Below are 14,160 nucleotides of genomic sequence, written 5' to 3'. Positions count from 1 at the left end.
CTCCTGACTTTTTGGGGACAACTTGTACAGGACTAACCCATGAACTATCAGAAATTTGGTAAATGATACCTGCGTCTAATAGCTTAAGGACTTCTGTTCTAACAACTTCTTTCATATTAGGATTTAACCGACGTTGCATTTCCCTAGTAGATTTAGCATTTTCATCGAGGTGAATGTAATGCATGCAGTCTACTGGGTTTATACCTTTTATGTCTGCTATGGTCCATCCTAATGCTCCTTTGTGCTCTTTTAAAACATCCAACAACTTACCTTTTTGTTCGTCATTTAGGGATGATGAGATGATTACCGGCAGAGTACTTTCTTCTCCCAAAAATGCATATTCCAATGTGTTGGGCAATGGTTTGAGCTCGAGTTTCGGTGGTGATTCTGATGATGGGATGAGTTTCTTCTCTGATGGTGCTAGTTGTTCAACTCTTGACTTCCATTTATTAGTGTCCATGGATGGTGCCGAGTCAAGTAGGGCGTTGACCTCATTGACCGATCTGTCAATATCAAAATCCAAACCAAAGTGAGTTAAACATGTTTGTAAAGGATCATCACTAAGGTTTGAAAGAAAAGTATTGTCAACTAATGCTTCAATTAAATCCACATCAACAATTTCATCATCTGCATTGTGAGGTTGTTTGGCAATGTTGAAGATGTTCAGCTCCATAGTCATGTTGCCGAAGGACAACTGCATATTTTCGGTCCTGCATTGAATGTGAGCATCCGCAGTTGCCAAGAAAGGTCGGCCTAGAATTATGGGGATGTGCTTCCTCGAGTCCTGTATTGGTTGAGTGTCAATTACAATGAAATCAACAGGAAAATAAAACTTGTCTACCTGGATAAACACGTCCTCCACAATACCACGAGGTATTTTTGTGGACCGATCTGCAAGTTGTAACACCACTGGAGTTAGGTGTAATTCTCCAAGTCCAAGTTTCACGAATACTGAATAAGGCAACAGATTTACACTAGCTCCTAAATCCAACAAAGCATTCTCAATTGTGTGGTTCCCTATACTACATGAGATAGTGGGGGAGCCTGGGTCTTTGCATTTTAAAGGAATTTTATGTTGGAGTATAGAACTAACGTTTTCTGTTAAAAATGCCTTCTTTTGAACATGCAATTTCTCTTTTTAGTACAAAGGTCTTTAAGAAACTTGGCATAAGATGGAACTTGTTTAATAGCATCAAGCAAAGGGATGTTAACACTTACCTGTTTGAAGATTTCAAGAATCTCACCTGTGGATTTTCCCTTTTTGCCTTTTGCTAACCTCTGAGGAAATGGAGCTTTAGGAACGTATTCTCGTGGGTTGGTTTCTTCTTTCTTCTCCGGTGATGATTCCTCAACATTCACAGGTACAATTTGATTTTCTTTTGTCACCGGCATCTCCACTTTGTTGTCGACTTCTTTTCCTTTTCGCAAGGTCATTACTGCTTTGACTTCTCCATGTTGCTGTGGTGAACTGGTACTTGCTTCATGCACTCCTTTAGGGTTAGGCACTGGTTGACTTGGAAACTTACCTTTCTCAACGGTCATTGCCAAGTTCTGAACTGAAGAAGCAAGTTGTCCCACCATTTTCTCGAGGCTTGAAACTGATTGAGCTTGTGAGTTGAAGCCTGCTCTCAACTCATTTCGTAGTCCATCAATGGTGCGGTTCTGTTGCTCAATCGTGGAGTGAGTAACATTCCTGAAATTCTGGAATGCATCCTCCCATGGTCTAGGTTGAGAGTGGTTCTGGTTCTGATTGTATGGTCTAAATGGGGGCTGAGAGGCTTGAGGATTTTGTGGAATTGGTTGCATTGGTGGACCTGGAGCTGCTGGTCCATTCTGTTGGAATCCTTGAGACCATGAAAAATTGGGGTGGTCTCTCCATCCAGGGTTATATGTGTTGGAGTATGGGTTGTAATTTGATGGCTTTCTCATTACACCTATGGCATTGGCTTGATCTGAGTATGAGTCATGGTCATGTGGTTCTGTTGATTTCGCAGTTGATAACGATGCTATTTGTCGAGCAAGATCTTCAACCATCTCCTTGACTTCTTTGATTCCCGAAGTTGATTCGCCAATTTGAACCTCATTCACTCCTTTAATTCTTCTAGTATTCCTGAGTGATCGACTCCGTTGTTGGAAATTATCTGCTTGTCGCTGGAAGAATTCCCAAATCTCTGATGCACTTTTTGACATTAGCTCTCCTCCACTTGTTGCCATTAGCCATTCTTGCATATTTGGTAGTAATCCCTCCAAAAAGTATTGGCATTGGTGCCATTTCTCGTACCCATGATGTGGACACTTCAAGAGTAGCCCATTGAATTGCTCCCATGTCTCGAAAAACTGCTCGTCCTCTCTCTGAGTAAACTCTGAGATTTCCCTGCGAATAGCATTGGTTTTATGCACTGGGAAATATTTATTCAAAAATTTAGTTACCATTTGTTCCCATTATGAAATGCTATTAGCAGGCAACGTATTTAACCATGAACGAGCTCTATCCTTTAAAGAAAATGGGAATAGTCTAAGTTTAACATCATCATCTGAAAAATTCTCATATTTGAATGTTTGACAAATGGCATGAAAATCATTCAAATGATTATATGGATCCTCATTTTCTAGGCCATAAAATGTGGGGAGACAATTTAGCACACTAGGTTTTAGTTCAAAACTCCTAGCAGCTACATTTGGGTATCTTATGCATGATGTGCTCAAATTTGCTAAAGGACTGAAATAATCCTTAAATGGCCTCTCTTGTGGTGCTTGTAAATCCATTTTATTTTTAACGTGTTTGTGTGTGCGAAGTGTTTTCTCAAGTTCAAGGTCTATAGGTTCAAGATTGGGTAATAATGACCTTCGACCATGCATGCAAAACAAATAAAATAAAAAATAAAGATGGGAACAAAATAAATAAAAATAAAGAAGAGGGAGAAATTACGATACTAACCTTATTGCGCTATTAAAACCTTTCTATAAAAATACACAAAAATAAATACGTGAAATAAATTAACTAAAAATAAATTAATAAGATAAACAAAAAAAAATTACAAAGAAAAATAAATTGAAAATTAAATTACAGAATTTTAAAGAAGAGAAAAAGAAAAGAAATACTAACCTTTAAATGTAGATTCACTTTTTTTTTCTTTTTCTTTTTTTTTAATAATAAAAAAAATACAAGAAACAAATAAAAGAAATTATTCACAAAAATTAATTCTATGAATTAAAATTACTTACCTCCCCGGCAACGGCGCCAAAAACTTATTGTGCAAATTTTAATGTACTCGCAAGCGCACGAATCTATTGTAGTATAGATCAATGGTGACGAGTGTCGATCCCACGAGGAGGTGGATTTTAATTATATGTAGAATTAATTTTGTAAATGGGTGGTTGAAATTGTGGTGGAAGTGATTTAAATTATCCTAAAATTGGAATTGAGATGGCAATAATAAATTCTAAAATTGGAATTGCAATGGCGAGAATAAATTGAAGCGAAATCTATTGAAATGACGTACTTGGGTATCTGGATCCGTATCAACATACATCATGGGCTAAATAATCCGTATTAATGCCAATTAAATCATGAGGGGGGAATCCACACCTCATGAACCACACTCTAATCAATATGGTGCTAAGGGCTTATCGTGCCAAATAATAATAACCTTGTACTAGAGGGCCGGTGAAACCAAGGCGGTACTAGACAAGAATATTATTATTTGTCGACGAGAAGTCAAAACATCCACAAAAACTAGTGGGAAAGAGAAAATAAATTTACCAAATTAAGCCAATGACACATGTTGAGACTTCACCTTCAACCCAAGCTTGAAAGAAAATTAGCCACTCATAATTGAACTAGGGGCAAAATGGGAATTTATTAAAATACGAAGAAAATACAAGATAGAGAGGGAATTACAGAAAATGGATCCCAAAAATGGATTCAGAGATATCAAATTAGGGGGGAGAGGCCCCCTTTTTATAGATACATGGAGTAAATCATGGCCATCGGATTAAAAACAGTTTGGACGCTCAGGATTGCGCCACGTCATCAGTCAACAGTCCACGGTTTGACCACGCGGATGAACAGTAACACGGTTTGACCAGACTTTGAACAGTAACGCGGTTTGACCCGGATGAACAGTAACGCGGTTTGGTTGAAAGTAATCCTGTGTGATGCATGCACCGTACGCGAGATTTTTCGTCCACTGATATGCTGCCACGTCACCATCAACAGTACATAAGAATTTTAGTCCAACAGGATCGTGACACCTCATTAGTCAATGCCACATCATCGGTCAATGCCACGTCATCATCCGTCTATGTGAACAGTGTCGTGAACAGTAACGTATACAGTACCGTACACGTGAATAGTACCGTACACGTGAATGTAAAATGACGGTTTTCTCCTTTATAAATATGCATTTTCTAACACTCAACAACCATTTCCATTACAATAATGACAAACAATCTTATAATCACTTGTGGAGGTAGCCTTAACAAAATAATTTTTATAATATTTTTATTTCAAGTTAGGCTTATACCCAAGTCCTTCTTTTTCAAGCACACATTTTTGAGTGCTTAGTAATTTTTCTAAGTTCTTTTGACCACTTGTGAATTTTAACACAATTTCGTTGAGCTCATTACTCTTTTTCTTAATCACTTCATTTTCTTTCATAAATTCGTCAATATGTGATTTTTCATGCTCATATGAAATACTTTGTTTACCTTTAAATGATGCAATTCTATCATGCAACATTTTATTATCTAACTCTAGTCCTTTAATCTTTTCATTTAATAAATCATTGCATTTTTGTAAAGCATCATTTTCATTTTTCAAGTCATCTACATATAATTCTAGATGCTCATGTGAATTGCTAGGTTTCTCATTTGATAATGCAACTCTATCATGCAATGTTTTATTCTCTAATTCTAGGCATGTAATCTTTGCACTTAGAAATTCATTTTCATTTGTGAGCTTTACCATTTTCTTTTTGAGACATGCATTTTTTTGATCAATTTTTATCCAATTATCATGCAATTCTTTAAAAGCATCATATAATTCATCATAAGTAGAAAGATCATTTACCTCATCAAGTTCATCATCTAATTCATCTCCAATTGCCATGAGAGCTAGATTTTTCATTTCTTGATGCTCTTTATCATCACTTGTTTCCTCATTACTATCATCCCATGTGGCTACCATTGCTTTCTTCTTGAGCTTGTTGAGAAGAGGGAAATCCGTTCTTATATGGCCAGGCTTCTTGCACTTATAATATTTGATTACTTCCTTCTTCTCCTTTCGGTTCTTAAGGTATTTAAATTTTCTTCGCTCACTGGATTTCTTAAATAATTTTCTAAACCTTCAAGCCAGCATATCCATCTCCTCCTCATCCAACTCATTTTCCTCATCACTCTCATGTTTCAAGGCTTTGAGAGCAATGCTTTTCTTCTTCTCCCCATTGTCTTTTTCGGCTGCCAAGTCTTCCTCATAAGAAATAAGAGAACCAATTAAATCATCAATAGGTAAGATATTTAAATCTTTGGCTTCCTTAATGGCAATCCTTTTTTGTCTCCATTCCTTAGGTAGCGGTCTAATGATTTTCTTAACTTTCTCGCTATTTAAAAAAGTCTTTCCTAGGGCTCCTAGAGTGTTCACTATGTCTGTAAATCTAGTATACATAGAATACACACTCTCATTTTGTTCCATTTGGAACAATTCATATTGTCAAGTGTACCTACTAATTTTATACTCTTTCACTTAATTCGTGCCTTCATAAACAACTTTAAGTTTGTGCCAAATTTTATTAGCACTTTCACAACTAGATACTCTATGAAACTCTTTCTTATCTAGTGCACAAAACAAGGCATTCATAGCTTTGGAGTTTAGATAAGTTTTTCTCTTTTCCAATTCATTCCATTCTCATCCTAGTTTTCCAATATGGGTAGTCATTACCGTCAAAGAACGGTGGTCTAATTGTGGATTGTCCTTCCTTAAAGGTTGAATCATTATGGGTTGCCATGGATCTTTAACTCTAAACAGTTAAGTCTATACAAGAGTACCTTGCTCTGATACCAAATGAAATGCAAGTTATGCAACCCAAGAGGGGGGGTGAATTGGGTTTTTAAAATTTATGCAATACAATTCGCACAACAATTTAATCTATTTCCTTAATCAAATCAAAAACAATAAATTCAATCAAGCACAATATTAAAAGAGTAAGGGAAGAGAAAACAAACACAAGGATTTTTACGTGGTTCGGCTATCTCCGCCTACGTCCGCACCTCCAAGCTCATCCGGCTTGAGGATTTCACTATCCAAGCCTCCCAAGGCTTCAAATGTTTAAAATAGACTTTCAAGGTGTCAATGGACCTTTACAACAAGAGATTATATCCCCAATCTCTTCACCTCAAGTGTTTCTCACACTTGTACACTCACAATTTGATGAGAAATGAAAAACACAACAATGAAACTCTCTTTAAGAGTGGATAAACAAATTATAACTCAATGATGATTCAACAAATGATGATTTACTAAATGGAAGTTCAATATATGTTATATGATCTTGTTTTTCCTTGTATTAGTTCTTAAAATGAAGTTGGAGTTGAGTTTTTATAGTTAGAGCCCGAAAACTAGCTGTTATAGCCAAATTCCAGCGCCCAAGCTGTTAACCGCTTGATTTATCCGGCTAGCTGCTCATGAACAGTGATATTACCGTTATTTTTTAATTTTGCTACAGTAACACTGTTCACTAAAATTACACTTTGGCCTAAAACTTTCTATAATTATACTAAAGCCCAAAACGTCATAAAACTTTACAAATAGGTCCAATTTCAGAATTTCCTAATAATATTTGTCTTTCTAAAACTTTTTGAAATTATGATATGGCCCTAAAGATATTATTCTTTCGCAAAGAGGTCCTTTTCAACATAATACCCATATTTTTCAAAGTTCTCAAAACCTTTCACTTTAGTCCAAAATATTCATAAATTATAGTATGACCCAAAATATTTCAAATGTTTGTAAAATGGTCCAACTTCGAAATTCAATAATAATACTTATTAAGTCCAAATTACTCAAAACCACAAAGTACTTTATCTTATAAAAATAAAACCTTTTAGTTTATGAAAAGTAATTAATTAAATTAATCTCTTGAGCTTCTCAAATGCTAAATCATGCATCAATTAAATCATACCGGCTTTACAAGAATTTATCGCACTAATTTATCCGTTGAGCTCTAAACTTTATTCTTGATTTCGTCATTGTCCGTTGAGTGTCTTGAGCTTGATTTCACTTGTTTCACTTACATAAATATTACCTTTCAAAAACTAGTGAAAATGTGAAATACAATATCTATTAAATCATTTAATACATATGTTTGTTATCATCAAAATTACATTATGTATAGCCCTTTAGGCTAACAGGGGGGGTAAGGGTGTCTATATATATATTATTTCAAATTTATTTCAAGTGTTACTTGTTCGGGTTTACCTTGTACATGCCCTCTTGGCTTATTTGGTGACTTGCTACTTGGTCATTTTACCTTTTTGGGAATTTATTTCAATAGTTGTTTAGGGCCCGTTTGGTATCGTTTTTGGGCCAGTGTTTTCATTTTCATTTTCGGAGTACTGATATAATACATGTTTGGTGAGCTGAATCCAAAAACAAATTACAAAATAAGAAATCCAAATCTACTTTTTATAACTAGCAAAGCAAAAACATGTTTAACATGTTCTCTACTTATTACAAAGCCAAACTCAAAAACAAATCAAAAAACAAAAGCCAACAAAAAATCTTGTTCACGAACAACTCAAAGGGCTCTCTCCCCCTCATTTCCTAATCTACTCACAACGAAGCTGACTCACGGTGCTTTCTCTACCTTCTTTCTTGATCTGCTCACAACGAAACTCTCTCTCTCTCTCTCTCTCTCTCTCCTTATCTTCGCCGATCTACACACAACAGCAAGTTTTCTGTCCTTTTCTCTCCAAATCTGCTCTCTCTCTATGTGCCCATCTCTATTGATGCACTTCATCTCCGATGTCGTTGCTGGTTCATCTCGATCGGCGTCTCTACTGCTTTATCTCCGTTGCCACTGGTGCACCATCTCGCTACAACCACTACTGCTCCATCCAACTACCTCGACTGCTTTTGCCCTCTCGGCTCCATCTTTGTTATGTGAGTTGCTGATATTTTTCTTTTTTAAGGCTTGCATACAACCGAATTTTTTATCCATTGGTTTTTAATTTGCTTGGGAAAATGGTGAATGTTGAGAATCTTTGTGTTTGCTAGTAATTTTTTATATCATTCCCCTTCTTTCTAATATTTAATAATTATTTTCTATTTGATAAATATGATTTTGTTGGCATGAGATTGATTAAGTTGGTGTTAGTATAAGAAAATTGTTCAGTTTAATTGGATGTTGGCAAACTGCTACCGTGAATTATATTCGATGGGTAATTATTTTTTAAAATGTGAATTAATTTTTTTAAAATGTGGTTTGCTGTTTTGTTGCCGATACACATGTTCAGTTTGTTCTGTCACTCCATGAATACCATTTTGACATGAATTTGTGTTATTAAAAAAAGAAAATGATTTAGGTGTGTTAGCTTTTTTTCCCAGCCAAGTTGGAAAGATCAATGTGTTGGCCTGGGAATTGCCATCAGAAATCATAAGGGAGAATTTGTAGCTGTTGCTGTAAAGAAATCCAGTTTTAATGGCAATGTAGCAATCTGCAGAAGCTGAGGCAGTTGATTGGGGTCTGGAAATTGCAAAAAATGCAGCATGTGTCCCTCTAATTGTAGAGTCTGATTGCAGCTTCTATGTGGCATAACTACACACGTAATGCATAATGTCTACCATGTAATTTTTTATAATTATTTTGTTTAAATCATGTGTTGTAATATATATCTTAATTATAATGTAAAAACAATGACAATGTAATTTTTTTTATTAATGCTAAAACTAAAACTTTATCATCATTTTATTTTTTATAATAATTTTGTTTAAATGATTATGGTATATTTGTGTATGTAGTAGTTAAACAATTATTTTCTAACAATAAACATGACTTAAATGCTTAGTCGAAATTATTTTTGAAAAATGTACTACCAAACGCATATTCTCTGTTTTTATCATTGTCAATTGTGTCTACCAAATGCATTTTACTGTTTTCAGTTTTAAAATACAGGATACAGAAAATTATATCAAACGCATACTTAAATTCAAAATACAGTAACTGCAAAACACCATTTTCATTTTCATTTTTATTCTCAAAAAATACAAATTCAGAAACAATACCAAACAGACCCTTAGTCTCCCTTAATTCACCGCCTCACTTTCTTCATTTTTACTTTCTACATAACTCCCCTTTTTGCTCCCTCTCTTTATTCTCAATCTTTACTTTTTAGTCACTCATATTTACTTTTCTTTTTCTTCCATTTGTATTCTTTCGGCTTTATGCTTCTTCTTCTTTTTTTCCTTTTGTCATTTTGTTGTTCCTTTCTTTCTTGCTCTTTTCTTTTCCCTTGTTTGTTTTCCTTGTTCTTTTTCTTTCTCTCCTTAGTTTTTTTGTGTTTCTTTCATCATTTTCTTTGTTCCCTTTCCTTATCTCCTTTTTGGGTTGTTTTCTATTGCATAAATATTATCTAAGAAATTGTGTGTACAAATCATAAAAATTCTTGACAAAATTCAGGGGTCAGGTATAGAACCTATTTAATGCTAGCCCGAACAAGTTGGTAGGAAACACTTTGCAAAGGGCAGCAGCATCATTAGTTTGAATGCCAATTTTTTCTTGTAATATTAAAGATGATCCTCTAAATTTGTTTTTTCATCAAGTTATTGAAAGTTGGATGCTAGAAATTTCTCTAGATTGGGAGCAAAAATGGTACTATCCGCGAAGGGAGAGGCATTGATTTTGAGAGCCGCTATTAAAGCGTTATATGCGATTGAAGTCATTTGAATTTTTTTCCTAAAATCCCCTAGAACTTTTTGAATTCTTTTGTGCAGACACTCTTGGAACTGTTGCTCCTCCTTTGTATCCATCTCTTGTGGGCCTCTCGGAATTTGATCTATGCGGGTTGCCGCCTTTCACTAGGGGGTTGAAATGCCTTTCCCCTCGTTTCAAGTTCCCCCTAAGCTCCTTTGACTGTTGTTCGGGCACAAATAGTCTAGTCTTTAATTGTTGATGGTCATGCCTTGTTTTCTCCATTTGCTGCAACACTTGTGCCAATGTGGTGGCGCTTCTCATCTTTTAACAAACACTTCTAGTTCTTCCAGCTTAAGGTTTTCCTTAAGGGAAAGTTCACTTGAGGAAGCTGTAAGAAACTTGTTTTTAGGAGGTCTGGCCAACAATTGCCTGTATTTATACACGTTTTTCCTTTGTTAGCTTTTTATTTTGTATTTTGTTAAAAACAAAATTCAAAGATGGTTGAATCTTAGAGAAGGTAAGGGAAAATGTTTTGTTTAGTTATGTATTTGAGCATTTTTTTCCCCTTCCCTTTCGATTGCTCGGGGAGAGTTGTACTAAAGCACTTAGGAGCCTTTTAAGATTTGTTGTATAGGAATATGATCTAGGCTTAAAAAGTTTTTTGCTTTATCTCTTTTATTGTTATAGGGAAGGGGACAACAAGGATAGAGTTAATAGGACAGATAAATAAATAGAAGAATGGGAATGGGTAGTATCCACTTCTTCTCTGAATCAGCATCTAACATAATAAAATTTACAAATAACAAAAGAGTAAATACGAAAATATAAAGGTTAGATCATAAAGATAATTGTTAGTTGCATAATATTTTTTTTAAAAAGTTAGATTAATCCATGTTGGCGTAATACCCTTTTGGTTACCTCACTCATGGGTAAGTCAAGTAAAGTTAGAAATGACATGGTAAAATTGAAAATAAAAGATGTTAATATGATTGTTAATAAATAATAAGGAGCATTTAACATGATAATAAGTGTGCAAGGAATTGAAAAGTAAATTGCCTTACCATAAATTTTTTATGGGGTGGGTTGGGAAGGCTTACACCATTCTCCACCCCATAAAAAAATTCTACCTCCATTCTCCACTCTATTACCTAATAAATTTAGTGGAGCGGGGATAGAGAATCCACATGTGGGGAATAATTTCTCCATCCTCACTTCATTCCCCATTTTTTTATTTTATAGTAAATATAGATACATAATTTCAATAAATTAAAAATTAAAGACTTAAATAAAATATTACCATATTATAAAGTATTTAAATTATTTTTAAAAAATCTCCAAATGTTTGAAATAATATCTTAAAATAATATTAAAATTTAAAAAAAGTTTGAGAAAGAAGTATTTTAAAAGAGAAAAGAAAATATAACAATATTTTAGGTTGAATAAAAATTATATTGTATGGTTTTCTTTTAGTTATAGCTTATTTATGTCAAGTAAAAATAAAAAGAAAATTTATTAACTAACATTGTAATTGATGAAACAAAACTTATTAAATAAAAATTAAAAAATATTTATATATAATGGGGATTGGGGTACCTCATTCTCCACCCCATTCCTAAAAAATTATTCAAAATTCACCTCATCTGGAGTCGAGCCTCATGGGGCCTCAACCCATGGAGGATTTTATCATCCTTATTAATACCCTTCTCCATATATTCACTTCCATAAAGTGAATGTGTAGGTTTTCCTTAGCTTCACTTAAGGAGTAAAAAAGGACCAGGAAATAAATAAAATGGTAGAAATATAAATAAGTCCGTATAGTTGTTACGGAGTTAGCATAATTACAAAATGTAAGGTGAAGATAAAATAAAAGATAAATTGGCATTTAGCTTAGTTTCAGAAACTATTTTGACCATTTTTTACCATCTTGATTGCCATTTTGCTAGAAATTTAAAGTTCAAAGTATTATAATGAATAAATGAGGTTTTTTTTTTCATTTTCTTGGCCTTTTGTTTCTAGCAATTCCATTCCAGGAGAGACCTCTATATTTTAACTTGGATTTTTGGCTTTATTGCATTTTTATTCATATTTGAAGTTTGGTCTCACACATAAACCATTTTTAATTAGGCACATGTGAGTATTTACCGCTTTTTCCAATTATACACGGCCTAATCTAATATAAAAAAATGATTGTAAAGTAGTGGTTGAGTGACTTTTAGTGAGAGAAAATGGTTTTCTACAAGCTCCAAATAGACGACTTTAATGAAGGGATTAGATTTTTACCTTTACACGTACTTCTAGCTTGTGGAAAACTCGTAACAATCAATTGGCCTTTAATTTGATTGGATGAGTACTTGAAAGAGGTAGTCTGATGCCTGAGTTAATATTTTATTTTATTTTATTTTATTTTATTACATGAGACTATTGCTTAAATTACAGTTCAAATTACAACTCATATTACATGAGAGTATAATTGATATGTACAATCATATATTTATACTGAGTCCTATTGATATGAATGCTGATATGACACTGCTCAGATTTTTAACCCTCTCAAATATTCGAAGGATGTCAAACTCCCATCCTGGGAGAAAGACTGTCTTCACTCGAGCTCAAGGGCTCCAAGGAAGAATATTTAAATTAAACCCCTACAATGCAACTGCGGAGGCTCAAACCCCTTCCCTCACATTTGTGAGTGAGGGGCTCTAGCCACTTGGGCTAAGCCCAAGTGGTTGAGTTAATATTTTATTTAAGGCTAAAGAAATGAGAAAGAATGAGAAAATAAGTTTTCTCTCTATAAGAATGAACAATATTTTTCAAAGGTCAAAGTCCTCTTTTTCATAGAGACGGCCTCTATTTATAGATGATGGTTAACGTAAATTTAAGGTTTTACCTTGCGCTCCCTTCTTAATGACACATGTCATAATTTGATTGTAGGGGAAGCAAATATATTTATTTGTACATGTGGGTTTCCCTATCCTTTGGACATGGTCTCATTAGATTATTGAATTTGGAATCAGCATGAGTTTAATTCCTCTTTTTGTTATTTTCATAAGTTCTTGAGGAATTATATCTTGGATGTTATTTCCCTTGAAATAGTTTCTTTTTATTTGAAAGAGTCGACGCATGGTGTAATATGTTGCCTTTAGAATATGGCACCTATAATGGTCATTGTGCTCATGGGCAAAGATTATGGTATGAAAAAACTATTACGAGGCTCATTAAGAAGGATCATGTTTTTGACATTGGAATACACACGAGTATAAAAAGAATGAGAGGATCAAGACAAAAATTTATAGTTCAAGAGTCTTTGAATTCTAAGATTAAACCATTCAGAAATTCAGTTATTACTTAGTTAAGTAAAAGTAGATAGTGTTATGCTTATGAAATTCAGTTTGCTTAAATTTGATGCATTTCAATACGTCAAATTAAACTTTTCTGCAATTAAGGTAGTGTTCTGAAGGTAAAGTGGAAAATGATAATTGAAGGAGATCAATTGTTAGCAATATGTGTTCGACATCTGACTTTTGGGTTCTCTTTTGCTTGATGATAATTATAAGTTGCTTTGAGGTTCTACAGATAAGAATTATTTTTCATCTCCTTAGAGATGATCTTTGGACCTTGATTTGCATAATCTTGTGTTCATTTAAGTTGTTTAATGGACTTAAATTTATTATATCTTTTACTGTTTTCTCTGCGTAAACTTGTAAGTGGAAGTTAAACTTTTGTCTAAATCAATTGGTTCATTTGTTTACTTAAGCCCAAATCATTTGGTCATTTTTTTTCTTAAACACATGTATGAGTTAGCCTAAGTGTTGTTATGCTGTTAGAACTGCGGAAGGAGAAAATACAAAATAAAGGAATGAAAGAAATAATATGCAAAAGCTTTGTTTTATTATTATTTTTTTAAATGGTAGCATGTGTGGACTGGATGTGGTCATTGTTAAAGGTTTTTGTCTTAGATCTTACCTAGTGCAAAAGAGAAATGAGAAAGAGGAATGGGGTAACAGAGTTAGGTTTGCTTGAGGTTGAGGTGTTGCAGCATTTAATCCATAGTTACTGCATGATGAAATCACTAATTGTCCAATACAAGTGAGTGAGTAGTTGCTCGTAAACATTAACTATCAAGTAAACAGTTGTGCTACCAAAGAGTTTAGCCTTTGTGTTTTCAAAGTTTAAGCCAAGGCATAATAGTCTCAAATGGGCCCAGTTGTTGTCGTAATGATTTGTCAATTGATTGGAAATTCTTCCCATG

The 14,160-nt window shown here is 34.1% G+C and overlaps 1 long non-coding RNA gene across 1 annotated transcript; it reads left to right on the top strand.

The window, feature by feature from the left end:
• The first annotated feature begins 8,075 nt into the window (after nt 1–8,075).
• On the top strand, nt 8,076–8,961 carry LOC112496750 (uncharacterized). The gene is made up of 2 exons (XR_003063267.2): nt 8,076–8,158; nt 8,603–8,961. It is a non-coding gene; the product is annotated as an uncharacterized LOC112496750 (long non-coding RNA).
• The last annotated feature ends 5,199 nt before the right edge of the window (nt 8,962–14,160 follow it).

Source organism: Citrus sinensis, chromosome 1, assembly GCF_022201045.2.
Source record: "Citrus sinensis cultivar Valencia sweet orange chromosome 1, DVS_A1.0, whole genome shotgun sequence".
Lineage (NCBI taxonomy): Eukaryota > Viridiplantae > Streptophyta > Magnoliopsida > Sapindales > Rutaceae > Citrus > Citrus sinensis.
Note: the sequence above shows the minus strand (reverse complement) of the source record. Positions and strands in the feature narration are given on the sequence as shown.